Source organism: Hakea prostrata, chromosome 2 (assembly GCF_041222555.1).
Source record: "Hakea prostrata isolate BN-2017 chromosome 2, UWA_Hpros_2, whole genome shotgun sequence".
NCBI classification, from domain to species: Eukaryota; Viridiplantae; Streptophyta; class Magnoliopsida; order Proteales; family Proteaceae; genus Hakea; species Hakea prostrata.
Window position 1 is genome coordinate 11,429,692 of NC_142601.1, and position 13,208 is coordinate 11,442,899.

General features: G+C 38.2%; 1 protein-coding gene across 3 annotated transcripts in view; it reads left to right on the forward strand.

Moving 5' to 3' along the window:
- The window catches only part of LOC149023729 (uncharacterized), a 55,303-nt gene extending 42,992 nt beyond the window's left edge, over positions 1-12,311 (forward strand). For 2 of the 3 annotated variants that reach the window (XM_089144229.1, XM_089144230.1), the window contains exon 7: positions 11,103-12,311. The gene's annotated coding sequence lies outside the window, so the exon portion shown is untranslated. The remainder of the gene's footprint in view (positions 1-11,102) is intronic. The other variant, XM_089144231.1, reaches the window with a different exon arrangement.
- The last annotated feature ends 897 nt before the right edge of the window (positions 12,312-13,208 follow it).

The following is a 13,208-nucleotide window of genomic DNA, read 5'->3' on the forward strand; positions in this document are numbered from 1 at the left end:
TGTTGGACTAAGCCCCATTGGTCTGATTCCATTGGGATTGGACTGGAACCAATTGAATCGGCTTTTTGACACTGCTTCAGAAAGTGTATATGCAACAACAGACATGCAGACTCTCACAAACATAAACTAAATCTTAGCTAAACGCTAGATTTGTTATCTCATGTCTACTTTTCGTGAAAAAAGACCAATTAAAGTAGAGGTTTCTTCAAACAACAAGGAGCTAAGTCAACTATTCAAGATATTGAACATGTTTCCCGTCTCTTCTCGAGAAAGAAGTGGGGTATTTCTGTGCAAAATTGTGCTCAATTTCATATGTGGCAATTCCATCAATATCTCTCTGTTAGTTGGGGGAAGAATCCCAAATAATCGGATTTTTGAGGAACGTATCAGGAGAGAATTGGATTTGGTTGGACAATATGTGGTTGGTAAGCAAGGATCGGTTTTTTAGCAAGGTACATAATGTATCGTCAACTTTTCAATGTGATTCCACAAGATTTATTTTCGTTTAAGTAAGGGATTCTAGCCAGTTGAAAGGATCTTTTGATCAGTCCAGAGGTCGCTCAATTTCATTAGTAATAAGGATTCGGAATATCACACGTTGATCAATCAAAGAGTGATTCAACAACTAAAAGAAGTATCGATTCTTCGGGATCCTTCCTTTCTTCAAACAGAACGAATAGAGATAGAATTAGACCAATTCCCAAAATGCCTTTATGGATATTCCTCAATGTACTAGGTATTCACGGACGTGAGAAGCAGATGAATAATCATCTTTTTGGGAATCCTACAAGATCAATTCGGTCTTTTTTCTCTGACAGATGGCCATAACTTCATCTGGGTTCGAATCTTATTGAGAGGTCCACTAGAGATCATAAATTGTTGAAGAAAGAACAAGATGTTTCTTTTGTCCCTTCCAGGCGATCAGAAAATAAAGAAATGGTTGATATATTCAAGACAACTACGTATTTACAAAATACTGTCTCAATTCATCCTATTTCATCAAATCCGGGTTGTGATATGATTATGAAGGATGAGCCAGATATGGACAGTTCCAATAAGATTTCATTCTTGAACAAAAATCCATTTTTTGATTTATTTCCTTTATTCCACGACCAGAATAGGGGGGATATACGTTACACCATAGTGGAATTACATCATATTTATAAACAAAATTAAGAGACTTTAAATTAAGAGTAATTCTCTTTCTAGGAAACCAGTCCAAACTAAGAAACTAAAAGTAATTAGAAACTAAATATCTTTCAAATCTAAATTCTAAAATAAATAGGTAAAATAAACAAAGGCATTATTTCCCAAAGGAATATATTTGCTAAAATCCTTCTAGACCCATGACTCATCTTAGGTCTTGAAACCTGGTTGGGTTGCATTATGATGGATGCACAACTTGTCGGACTATGGTCTGGTGAAGAGAGATGCAGTCCCAATTGGTTGTTTGTTCCTCTGCCAAGGAAGAAGACTAAAATCTGGCCAATAGATTACGTGTGTATGAAAAGACTCACTATCCCTAACTCTAATTAGCAAACATAATTAATAATTGATTTGATTTTCTACTACTATGATAGTTAACTGAAGGATTAAATTAATATTAAAATACACGATTAACCCAAATAATTAAATAAAGGGTAAATTTCATTTGGACCCTCTGATGTTTGATCTAAGTCATGTTTAGTCCAAAAGAAAGGACATCTTACGTTTGCCTCCTTGTGGTATCCCAAAAAACCAACTAGGGACACACCATCATTTGTATGGCCAAAATACCATTATGTCCTGAATTTTGATTTGCAACCATCAAGATTGACCAGCCGTGTAAACCAAATTAAATCCGATGATGCATATTAAAAAGTTGTGGTGTTACTTGTAATTCTTAGTTTCTTATTTTATGTTCAAGGGTTCTTGGTATTTAAATTTACAATACCATACCTTGCTTAAACTTGATTAAACTTACAATACACCGTCGGATATTGTAGACTTCAAATACTATAAATCAGAAGAGCAGCAAAGAAGAGCTGACAAAGCCATCCAAGGTTATTAGTGAATCTCAGAACCACCTGCTTCAACTTCAACGCCAGAAGAGAGCAGCAAGTTTCAGACCAAGCACAACCCCCGATATCAAATGGCTTGGGGAAGCATCATTCCAAGGGTGATTCCATCACCCACGGTGGCGTCATCGTTGGAGGCCTTGTCACTATGACCTTCGCTGTGGTTTTCTGCTACATTCACGTTACTAAATAAAGGGACAATCACAACTAACAAACATAATTTAGGTCTTGGAGATTGAGGTGGTTTTTTCAATTCCGAAATCTTACAACCCCGCCAGGGGGGGGGGCGCTTTCCTCATTCTTTGAGATTTTAGCAGGATTACAATTGCGAGTTGGAGACCTCTATTTTCATATGGTGAGAATATTCTCTTTTTTCCCCCTTGTGGATAATAGTGCTTAGCTTTCATTTGTGTACCTCTAAATCTCAAATCTAAATGTTAGAAACTGTTGTAATGTAAGGAATTGCTCCTCTAAAAGTATATTATTCACAAGACTTCAATAGGGTATTTATAGTTACAACCTAGTTAAGTCCTATACTAGGTAGGAAAAGGAAATATAAAACAAATAGAAATAAAACTCTAGACTTATTAGGCAACATAATCCTATTCTAATTAGAAAACCTCAGTCCATGTTTTCAACACTCCCCCTCAAGTTTGAGCATAGATATTTATCATGCCTAACTTGCTCATAATGTAATTGAATATCTTCGTGCTTAAGCTCTTTCAGACTGTTGCTCGTTTGAAGTAACAAAGGTGATATGGATCAGCCCAGCCTCAACCTTCTCTTTGATGAAATGTTTGTCAATCTCCACATGCTTAGTCTTATCATGCTGTACTGGGTTATGAGCTATGCTGATTGCTGACTTACTATCTGAGTATAACTATATAGGAACCTCCAAATTTGTCCCAATCTCTTGAAGCAGCCCTTTTATGCCATAGTACCTCACAAATGCCTTGAGCAATTGCCCTAAACTCGGCCTTGGCACTGGACCGCGCAACCACAACATGTTTCTTGCTTCTCCAAGTCACAAGGTTACCTCCCACATATACACAATACCCAGAGGTAGACCTCCTATCATTTGGACATCCTGCCCAGTCTGCATCTGTATGTGCCTTAATCTTCAAATGTTCATGAGCTGAAATTAAAATTCTTTTTCCTGGAGTAGTCTTCAAGTATCTCAAGATTCGATATACTGCATCCAAATGTGAGGAATATGGATCATGCATATACTGGCTAACAAGACTAACTGCAAATGTGATGTCAGGTCTAGTGTGAGATAGATAGATAAACTTTTCCACTAATTTTTGATACCTTATCTTGTCAACTGGTTCTCCTTCCTTTGCCTTCAAGTGTAGGTTAGGCTCAATAGGAGTCTCAGCAGACTTACATCCTAGCATTCCAGTTTCCTTAAGAAGATCCAATGTATACTTCCTCTGGGATAGAGATACACCGCTAGTAGAATATGCCAACTCTAAACGTAGGAAATATCTTAGTTTTCCCATATCTTTGATCTCAAATTCAGTTCTCAAAAAAGTCTTTAATGCTGAAATTCATCCTCACTACTGCCTGTGATCACAATATGATCCACATATACTAAAAGTATAGCAGTGTGGCAACCATCTCTTTTAATAAACAAAGTGTGGTCTGCATTGCTCTACTTATAGCCATTAGATATCATTGCCTTCTGGAACCTTCCAAACCACGCTCTTGGAGATTTTTTCAACCCATATAAAGCCCTCTTTAACTTGCACACTTTCTTATAAGTCTCTGTAGTAGAATACCCAGGTGTTATATCCATATATACCTCTTCTTGGAGTTCTCCATGCAAAAAGGCATTCTTCACATCTAATTGTTGTAAACTCCACCCTTTATTAATTGCACATGAAATAATAGTACGAACTGTGTTCATCTTGGCAACATGGGCAAATGTCTCCTGGTAGTCAACGCCAGAAGTTTAAGTGAAACCTTTGGCCACCAATCTTGCCTTGTACCTTTCAACAGTCCCATCTACCTTGTACTTGATCACAAACACCCATTTGCACCCAACAGTTTGCTTTCCTATGGGCAAAGTCACCAAGTCCCACGTTTTTTTTTTCTTTTTTTCCAAAGCTTGCATTTCCTCATCCATAGCTTCTTTCCAGTTTGAGTGAGATAATGCCTCCTGGAGGAATAGATTGTTCAGGGCGAGGAACCAAAGCTTTTGACTGGCTTGGTTCAGAAGGGGTCACTTGTTGCTTTTTTTTTATAGGTCTTTAGAGGTCTAGTCTCCCCCTATATATCATCCACCAGCTATTCATGTTCGGTCATTCCATCTTCCAAAGGAGGATCATCTGCAGAAATCTCAGGAGAAATATCGAAATGAGGAATCAACACTGGAACCTCTTCACTAAACTCTCCCCCTGAAGAGGTGTAGGGGAAAAATAAGAAATTTGTTCATGGAACACAACATCTAAAGAGAAGAAAAAACGACGGGAACTAGGATGATAACATTTATACCCCTTCTGTGTAGGAGGATAACCCAAGAAAATGCACTTTAACCCATGAGAATCTAACTTTCCATGAACATGATGGTTATGGACAAAGGCAACACATCCAAAAACCTTAGGTGAGACTGTAAAGGCTGCTGTCCCTATAAGAACCTCAAGGGCACAACGTTGGTCTTAGACTTAGGAAGGCATTCGGTTAATTAGATATACTGCAGTAAGAACGGCTTCACCCCAAAACCGAAGAGGCACATTCATAGAAAACACGAGGGAATGTGTTACCTCAAGTAAATGTCTATTTTTGCGTTCGGCAACCCCATTTTGAGGTGGAGTGTCGACGCAACTAGTTTGGTGTATGATGCCATGGTTTGCTAAGTAGGAAGGGAATGCACTGCCCAAGTACTCAGTTCCGTTATCCGTACGAAGAATTTTGACTGTCGCCCCAAACTGAGTACTAATTATATTATGAAAATTTTGAAAGCACGAGAAAACGTCACTTTTTTGGTGAAGTAAGTAAACCCATGTGATCCTAGTACAACAATCAATAAATGTAACAAACCATCTTTGACTAGATACAGACACGGTCCGAGAAGGACCCCACACATCATAGTGAATGACTGAAAAATGAATTTTACTACGATTATCTGAAATAGGGTAAACATGCTTGGTTTGTTTGGCCAAAATACATGCCTCACAATAAAAATCATTCAAATTACACCTTTTAATCAGATCAGGAAATAATTTGACAAAATAGGTAAAGGAACGTGGCCAAGATGATAATGCCACTGTAATAAGGTAAAAAGTGTAGGATAGGTGGAACTAGAGACTGTAGAAAGAGCTGATGGGGACCCATCCATTAAGTAGAACCCCCTTTCTGTTTACCACTGCCAATCGTAAGCCCCGTTTCCAGGTCCTGAAACACAATGAGAAGGAAAGAAAGTGATTTTGCAGTTCATATCACAAGTAAGGCTACTAATAGATGGAAGATTAGCCAAAAACTTAGGAACATGCATGACATTAGATAAGGTAAGTGAAGGCGAACGAGTAATAGATCCTTTCCCAGAGATAGGGGAGAGAGACCCATTAGCCGTTCGAACATCCTGAGCAATAGGGACAGATGAATAAGTATGAAACAAAGTAGATGAGCCTGTCATATGGTCGGTTGCCCCAGAGTCGATTACCCAGGAGGGATAAGTCAAATTGACATTGTGACAACCAAAAATACCTGTGGGGGATTGTGGATCACAGAGGGAACAATGACAGAGGCTATACTCGTACTGGAAGTCGGTACTGGAGAAGATGAGTCAAGTTTGGACATCAACTAGCGAAGGTGCTGGAGCTCATCTGAGGAAAGAGGTGTTAGAGTACTCAGGGTGTCAGAATTGGCTTGATTTGCAGATGTTTGATTGTTGTCCTTGATTCCATTTCTACCTCCTCCATGGAAATTTGTTGGACGTCCATGCAACTTTTAACATTTGTCCTTTGTATTGCGCTATTTTCCACTATACTCGCACTTTACTGGAGGGCGAAAATTACTAGAACTAGATTTTATTATTGCCATAACCAGCCACCAATGCAGATTTATCCGATGTTTGAGTGTGTACCATAGTTGTCCTTCGACTATCCTCAGTATCTACCATGGCATAGGCTTGAGCCAGAGAAGGGAAAGGCTCTTTAGAAATGATCTGTGCGCGAATTTGATCAAATTCTATATTCAATCCTGCCAAAAAATCATCTTTGTTTATCTTCCCATTGTTGATAGGCAATAACATCTTCAACATTTTTCGGTGTAAACTTCCCATAGAAATCTAAAGTCTGGTAATATCCCGAAGAGTGTTATACTACTGAGAAAGAGTAAGGTCCTTCTACTGTAATTGATTGATTTTTTGTCTAATTTCAAAGCACTGTGCATCATTGCCAACTTTGGAGTATGTATCCTTAGTAACTTTCCAAATAGTTGCCGCATCAGAAAGGAGGAGATAGCTCTTTGCTATGCTAATTCAATGGAGTTGATGAGAAAACCCATGACCAAGCATTCATCTGTATACCACTTGGAAAGTTGCAGACCAAGTGTGGTAGGTTTTGTAGAAGTCCCATCAAGATGGCCAGTAAGACCACGAGCACCAATAGCAAGGGAAACTAAGCAAGACCATCTAAGATAATTTGTCCCATTCAGTTTCACAGTGGTTATCTAAAGCGGAGAAAACTCACGATCCCTATGAATGGAAGACATGGGAGACTCTTCAGATGTACCAGATAAAGGAGATATGGGATCACCCATCATCGTAAGGAGAAATCATTCTTACAAATAACTAGACCTGTAAATGGATAACCGAAATCCGCCTCCGTATTCGCATTCGTATTCGTTTAAGAGCGTCCGAATCCGAATTTTTTCTTACCGGAAAGTATCCGTATCCGTCCGACAAGCAAACGGATTCGGATTTGGATATTTACTAAACGGATCGGATATTATCCGGATAGTATTTTATCCGTTTAAAATATATATATAATTTTTAATAAGATTAATTAACAGACGTGATTTTGACTATTCGGAGCGTTTCTATCACTTTTGCGCATTTTGTGGATTTTTAAATAATCAGTTGTCACTTGTCACATCATCCAGATTAAGTTTAAAGAATTAATATTTTTAGATAATGGCAAACTTCACACACACGCATCACATGGCAAACTTCATTACTTCACACACACGCATCAACATGGGTTTGTCGGTTTTATTTTAAGAAGTTTTAAAATAACCATTTTTCTTGGAAACGTTTTTACACACTGTTTAACTAGATGCGGGATGAAGTCTCCTTGTTCTTCTCCTTCATTCTTTTGAGTTTGCGAACAACGGAAACAGAGAAACCCTAAAATGTTTCCATCAACCAGCGGCAGTCTGCAAGTAGCAATAAGCAACAGCAACCAGCAACCAGCAAGTAGCAGCAACTAGCGGCAGTGGAAGGCCTTATTTGAGACTCCATCGCCCACGATTCCTAGATGAAGGCTTTTCTCTGAAATGCAAAACACCGGATCTGCTTGAGAGTGGATCTCTCATGGTTTAAACTTTAAATCTGAGTTCCACAAGCTGTAAGGGTTTTCTAGAGCGTTAAAGTATATACTCGGGTAAGTATATCGGTGATTCTTCATCAGACCCTTATTGTTCTTCTGTTTCGTTGGTTTCTTGTGCTTCTTACCGCCGGTAAGAACGTAGCTCTGTTTGTCTTTGAATAAAATCTGACGATCTTCACCTCTTCACCTAAACTCAGGTTCTTCAGCTCGCAGTCACCGGAACTCAGAAAATGGTAATCAGTAATCGGATATTTTCGCAAATCGGAGGATAATTGGATATCCGATAAATTATCGGATTCGAATTCGGATACCCTTTAAAAATATCCGTCGGTTATCGGATCGAATTCGGATGGACGATTTTCTTATCGGATTCGAATTCGGATAGGGGTGTATCCGAGCCGAATCCGAACCGTTTACAAGCCTACAAATAACCCCCTGAACTTTTTCAAAATTATGAAAAAGTCCCTGAAATTGTTAAAAAGCGCAGAAAAGTCCCTATACTTTTTCGAAATTACAAAAGTCCTTAAAATTGTTGAAAATTACAAAAAGTCCTTGAATTTTTTCAAAATTACGAAAAAGTCCTTGAAATGATTGTAAATTGCAAAAAAAATCCCTGAACTTTTTTAGAATTACGAAAAAGTCCTTGAAATATTTTCAAAATTACGAAATAGTACCTGTAACTATTCAAATTTGCAAAAAACTGCCATTGCTTCTATCATGAACTGTTGTTGACTATAGAATAACTTCTACTAATTCACGTGAAAAGTATTTCCTCAGGTTACCTCCAATTGGTATATTGTTGAAATAAAGTACACTAGGAAAGTTTCAGGAAAGACTTGGAGGGACACAACCGGTCCGCTTAAATACCAGACTCCTTAGACAAAGTTTTCCTAGACATGCACTTAGTCATCCAATATACATTTCCAATACCTGAAAAGAAAACAAACATGTGAATAACGACTTCAAAATTTTTTTTTACAACACCTCCGTAGGATGAAAACAAAACCTTGCTCTAATACCATGTTGTAATGTGAGGAATTGCTCCTCTAAAAGTATATTATTTACAAGACCCCAATAGGGTATTTATAGTTACAACCTAGTTAAGTCCTATACTAAGTAGGAAAAGTAAATATAAAACAAAAAGAAATAAAACTCTAGACTTATTAGGAAACATAATCCTATTCTAATTAGAAAACATCAGTCTATGTTTTCAACTGAAACAATTGTAAGGGTGATATGAGGGTGAACCTGGTGCCAAAGGTTTCTGCACAAGCAGAGTCTGGGGAGCAGTTTTCCTACGCAGTCTTACCCCAACAGTTTTTGCTGGGAGGTTGTTTCGATGAAGGGTATGATATTGTAAATTTAAAATATTAAAAAGCCTTGAATGTAAAATAAGAAACTAAGAATTACGAGTACACCCCTACCTTTTTAATATACATTGTTGGATTTAATTGGGTTTACGTGGAATAATCTTGATGGCTACAAAATAAAAATCTAGGGAATATGAGTATTTTGGTCATAAAAATGATGATGGGTTCTTTGTTGGTTTTATTGAATACCACGGGGAGACAAATGCAAGATGTTTTTTGGACAAAAAATGACTTGGATCAAACCTCAAGGGGTTCAATTGAAAATTACCCTTACATAAAACTCCAAGCCCAAAACTTAGGTTTGCACTAGGTTTTTCTCAGCCTGGATTTACGTCTAGGTTCCGTGCATGTTCAATTACATCAGTAGCCATATCTTGAATTCTATTGAACCCTCCTTTTTTAGGTAATGCTCTAATCCGAATGAAAGAAAACTACAGAATACATCTCATGGAGATCAATAAGCATGCCATGATTGGACAGCATTTGGTATTGGGGTACTTGAATCCATGACTGAAGTGCCTTCTCGTATGCTTCCCTGCACAACATGATCGATATAGTCCTGGTTTTATCCTCTTCTTTATTCACTCAAGCTGTGTTTGTTTGCAAAGGTGGGGTGCGGAAAAGAAAACATATGGGCCCCATGTGTAATGGGGTGAGGGAGAAAGAAAGGAAATGAAGGGATTTTATGGAAAAGTGTTAAATGTGGGTCCCACTTTTTGATTTTCCACACTTCTTCACAAAATCCCATATATTTTGTGGGGTTTTGAAGAGGCATGGGGTGGGAAAGTTAGCATGCCACCTCACCAGACAATCTTCCTTAAATTAAGGAAGCTTGTTTCCAACTTTCCCACCCCCATCAACCAAACAAACCACATTATTCGGATTTAATGGAAAAGTTTGCTTTTTCAAAATTTTTCCCACCCCACCTTTATTCCAACAAACAAATGCAACCTTAGGGTTTCTAACATGATATGCTTAATGGGGCAGCCACTGCCAATAATATATACAATGAGGGCAGAGAAGAACACCATAAAAAGAAAAATAGCTAACTTTGCTATTAGAGGAAAATTAGTGAACTCCACATTGTTCAATGTTTTCTTATCAATTGAAGTGTGCTACTTCTCATTCCGATATCCATATTTAATTACCTTGTACTATTGGACTTTCCTAGCTAGGGGTGCCAAACTTGATGCCCCGAGCTGCTCTTGGCTCAAACATGGCATGGGCTGAGAAGCCTGAGATACCTGGTGCTGAAGGCTGGTGATGGTTGATATTTTTTGACCATGAGTAAGGGCTTGAGACCTTGGGCTAAGCCCAGCCTAGCCTGCCCTGTCTTCTTTTTCTTTTGCATTTCTTATTCTTCTTTGTTCTGATTTCTCATTCTTCCTCTTCTTTCTTGTGCTTTCTTTCTTTTCCTCACCCTAGCCTGGCCGAGCCCCTGGACATCCCTTCCCCCGCCTAGCTCAACCCCTTCATCTCCTTCACCACTCTCCAAATTTAGGGCAAATTATTGTCATCCTGGCCGGATAATTTTGGCCTGGATTAATGGCCAGGGCTGGCCCTTGCTTAAGGGACTCGATGGAGTTTGGGTCTTCTAAAGCTGACCTTGTTGAATTCCTATAGATAGTCAGCTCTGCAGCAATCAACACTTTCCAATTCAGTCTTATAAAGACAAGAAAGGTGACTATCCTAGCCCACAACCAAAAGGAAGCCCCATGTCTTACTTACAAACACTGCTTTCTTTGTGGGTTGGGATTAGGTTATGCTGCACTGTCATGTGCTATTCTTGGATTGTCACCTGCCTGAGCCCTTACAATGTTTTGGTGAGTTGGGCCTGGGCTTAGATCATGGTCAAATCCCAGCCGATGAAATAGGTACTTCATCTGATATAATAAATTTGGCCGATTTTGATAGTTTTCTGCTTTAGGAAATTATTTTCACGCTCAAATTGTGAATGTGGCTGCTTTATTCTAAATGGTTGAAATTGGGAGACTGAAATTTTCAGTTTCTTATTGCTCCTTTGAACTTTAAACTAGTTTCACTGCTGTAAAAATCTCTCTCTGTTCAATTAGAGACTCGTTTTGTTTTTAATATATATATAGAACGAATGGTTTTCTGGACAGATTGTGAAGTCACAAACTGACGTGGGACTCCTCCTGAAGGTTCAAGGTTTTGAGCTAACGCCCTGCAAACTCAACCGATGAAGTGGTCACCTTCCGCACATTTAAGAGCATTGATAGATAAATGTTTCCACCCACCAAAGGCTGAAGAACTCAAGCAAGTGAAGCGCTTGTGGTTCAGTCATGGCACACAATTGTGGTTGAGTAGACAGTTGCATTGAGCCTTGTGACCATTCAAGAGTTAAGTAGCTGTAAATACTTTGGTACTTTCACATTTTTCCTATCTAAGAAGTTATTTTTTGAGGTGTTTGTTTCTTATCCTTTTAAAAGCTATGCGAGCAGGAATCACTCAATGAGTATCCCTTATCCATTCATTCAATCAAGTGGAAGCATCTGAGGGTGGAGGAGAGAGAAAATCTAGCGGATGTTACACCCTTACACGTTGAGTAAATTTTTCTCTGGTACAATAACCCCATTGCTTTCATGGACAGGTAGAAATTCCAACGCATGCAGGCTTTAGATGTCTGTGTAGCATTCTCCCTTATCATTGAATTACCATTCTATGGTTTTGATTCCATGGATTTGAAATCAAAATCAACACAAGCATCAATGGAATTCAGTAACAAAATTCTATTACAGATTCCAAGTCTTTACCAACAACAATGTGGGTTGGAGAATGCTGACCCTGATCATTTATTCATCGATGCATGTTCCTAAAGCTCCTGTAGCAGCAAGGTGTGGGTATTTTGTTAGTGTAACCTATGGGGTCCCTATTGTTTTTAGTCTGTTATGGCACATCTAAGAGGAACTATCTAAGAAGGGTTTTTGGAGGTAACAGTGGTAACACTCAAAGTACGTCAACCATGTCCAATAGGGTTGCAGCAGACTGTCTAAAACTCCTTAGGAAGATCCCAATCCAAGGATGACATATCCTTGATCCATTGGAAGGTTAATTTTAGAGTTTTAAGCACAAGGTTGCCTAAACCATTAGACCCTAACTATATAATTTGGAATATCCAGACCTTTGCTTCCGCTAGTACTTTTAGGTAACTGAATTTACTGAGTTTATAACCAAAGGACTTTAAACAAACTCACCAAACTGTTTGATCGTAACTAATCCGAAGTCCTATATTAACACACAAATATAACTCAAGCACCTCAACAGGCCGAGTAAGGATTACGGCTAGTGATTTGTAGAGGGGTTTTCAGGGATGTGGATGGCCATTATTTGCTGTCTTCAGCTAAAGCTTGTGGAGTGACAAAAGCAGCTGTGGCTGAAACAGGACAGTGAAACAGAAATAGCAAAACCAAAATCATGAATTTGGAGTCTGGGATTTTCTCACTGTGGAAAAAAATGACAGATTCCGATAGTCAAAACCAAAATCAATCATGTTTGATTTTAAATGATAGGTTTTAATTATGGCTCTAATAATCATTATCTTGTTTAGTCTTATGTTAACTTTTGATATCCTTACTGTGTGGAAGAGGTAAATTCAATAGGGTTAGAAAGAATGTAAACAAACAGGTTGATGTTGGATAAAGCAATCTTTAAGAAAAAGAAATTATAATAATTGTGACAATGAAATCCTACTTTTAAAAGCTAAACTCATTAAAATATGGGACTTTTCTATACCTCTAGGAATGTAAATAATATATGAGCTTCATTGAGTATTTTGAATCTAACTATATACGTGACTTAGACAATCTCTATAAATGTGTTAAGATGATTTGAAGGATGAAAAAAACCCTATTCTTTTTGTTTTGGTACGAAAAAAAACCCTATTCACACCTTAGGGTTCAACTTTCTCTTGATTGCTCACCGAAGGGGAAAAAGTTGTTTAACTAAAATGGTCCATTCAAAAAGCTTGCATTCTAGTCGACAAGTAATAGTGGAGTTGTTGAGGAAATTTACAATGAGAAAAGCGTTTCAAAAAATTAGAGCAATTCATGAGTGAGTCTTTCTGGTATCAGCATTGATGGCTCCACAATCAAGGACCAAAAGGAGGGAAGCTAGCTGTTGTGCTTTGAAGGCTTACTCTAACCCTCATCAACAAAATGGTAAAGATGTTAAACAAAGTGATAACAATTTCATCTTTAATGAAGTTTATA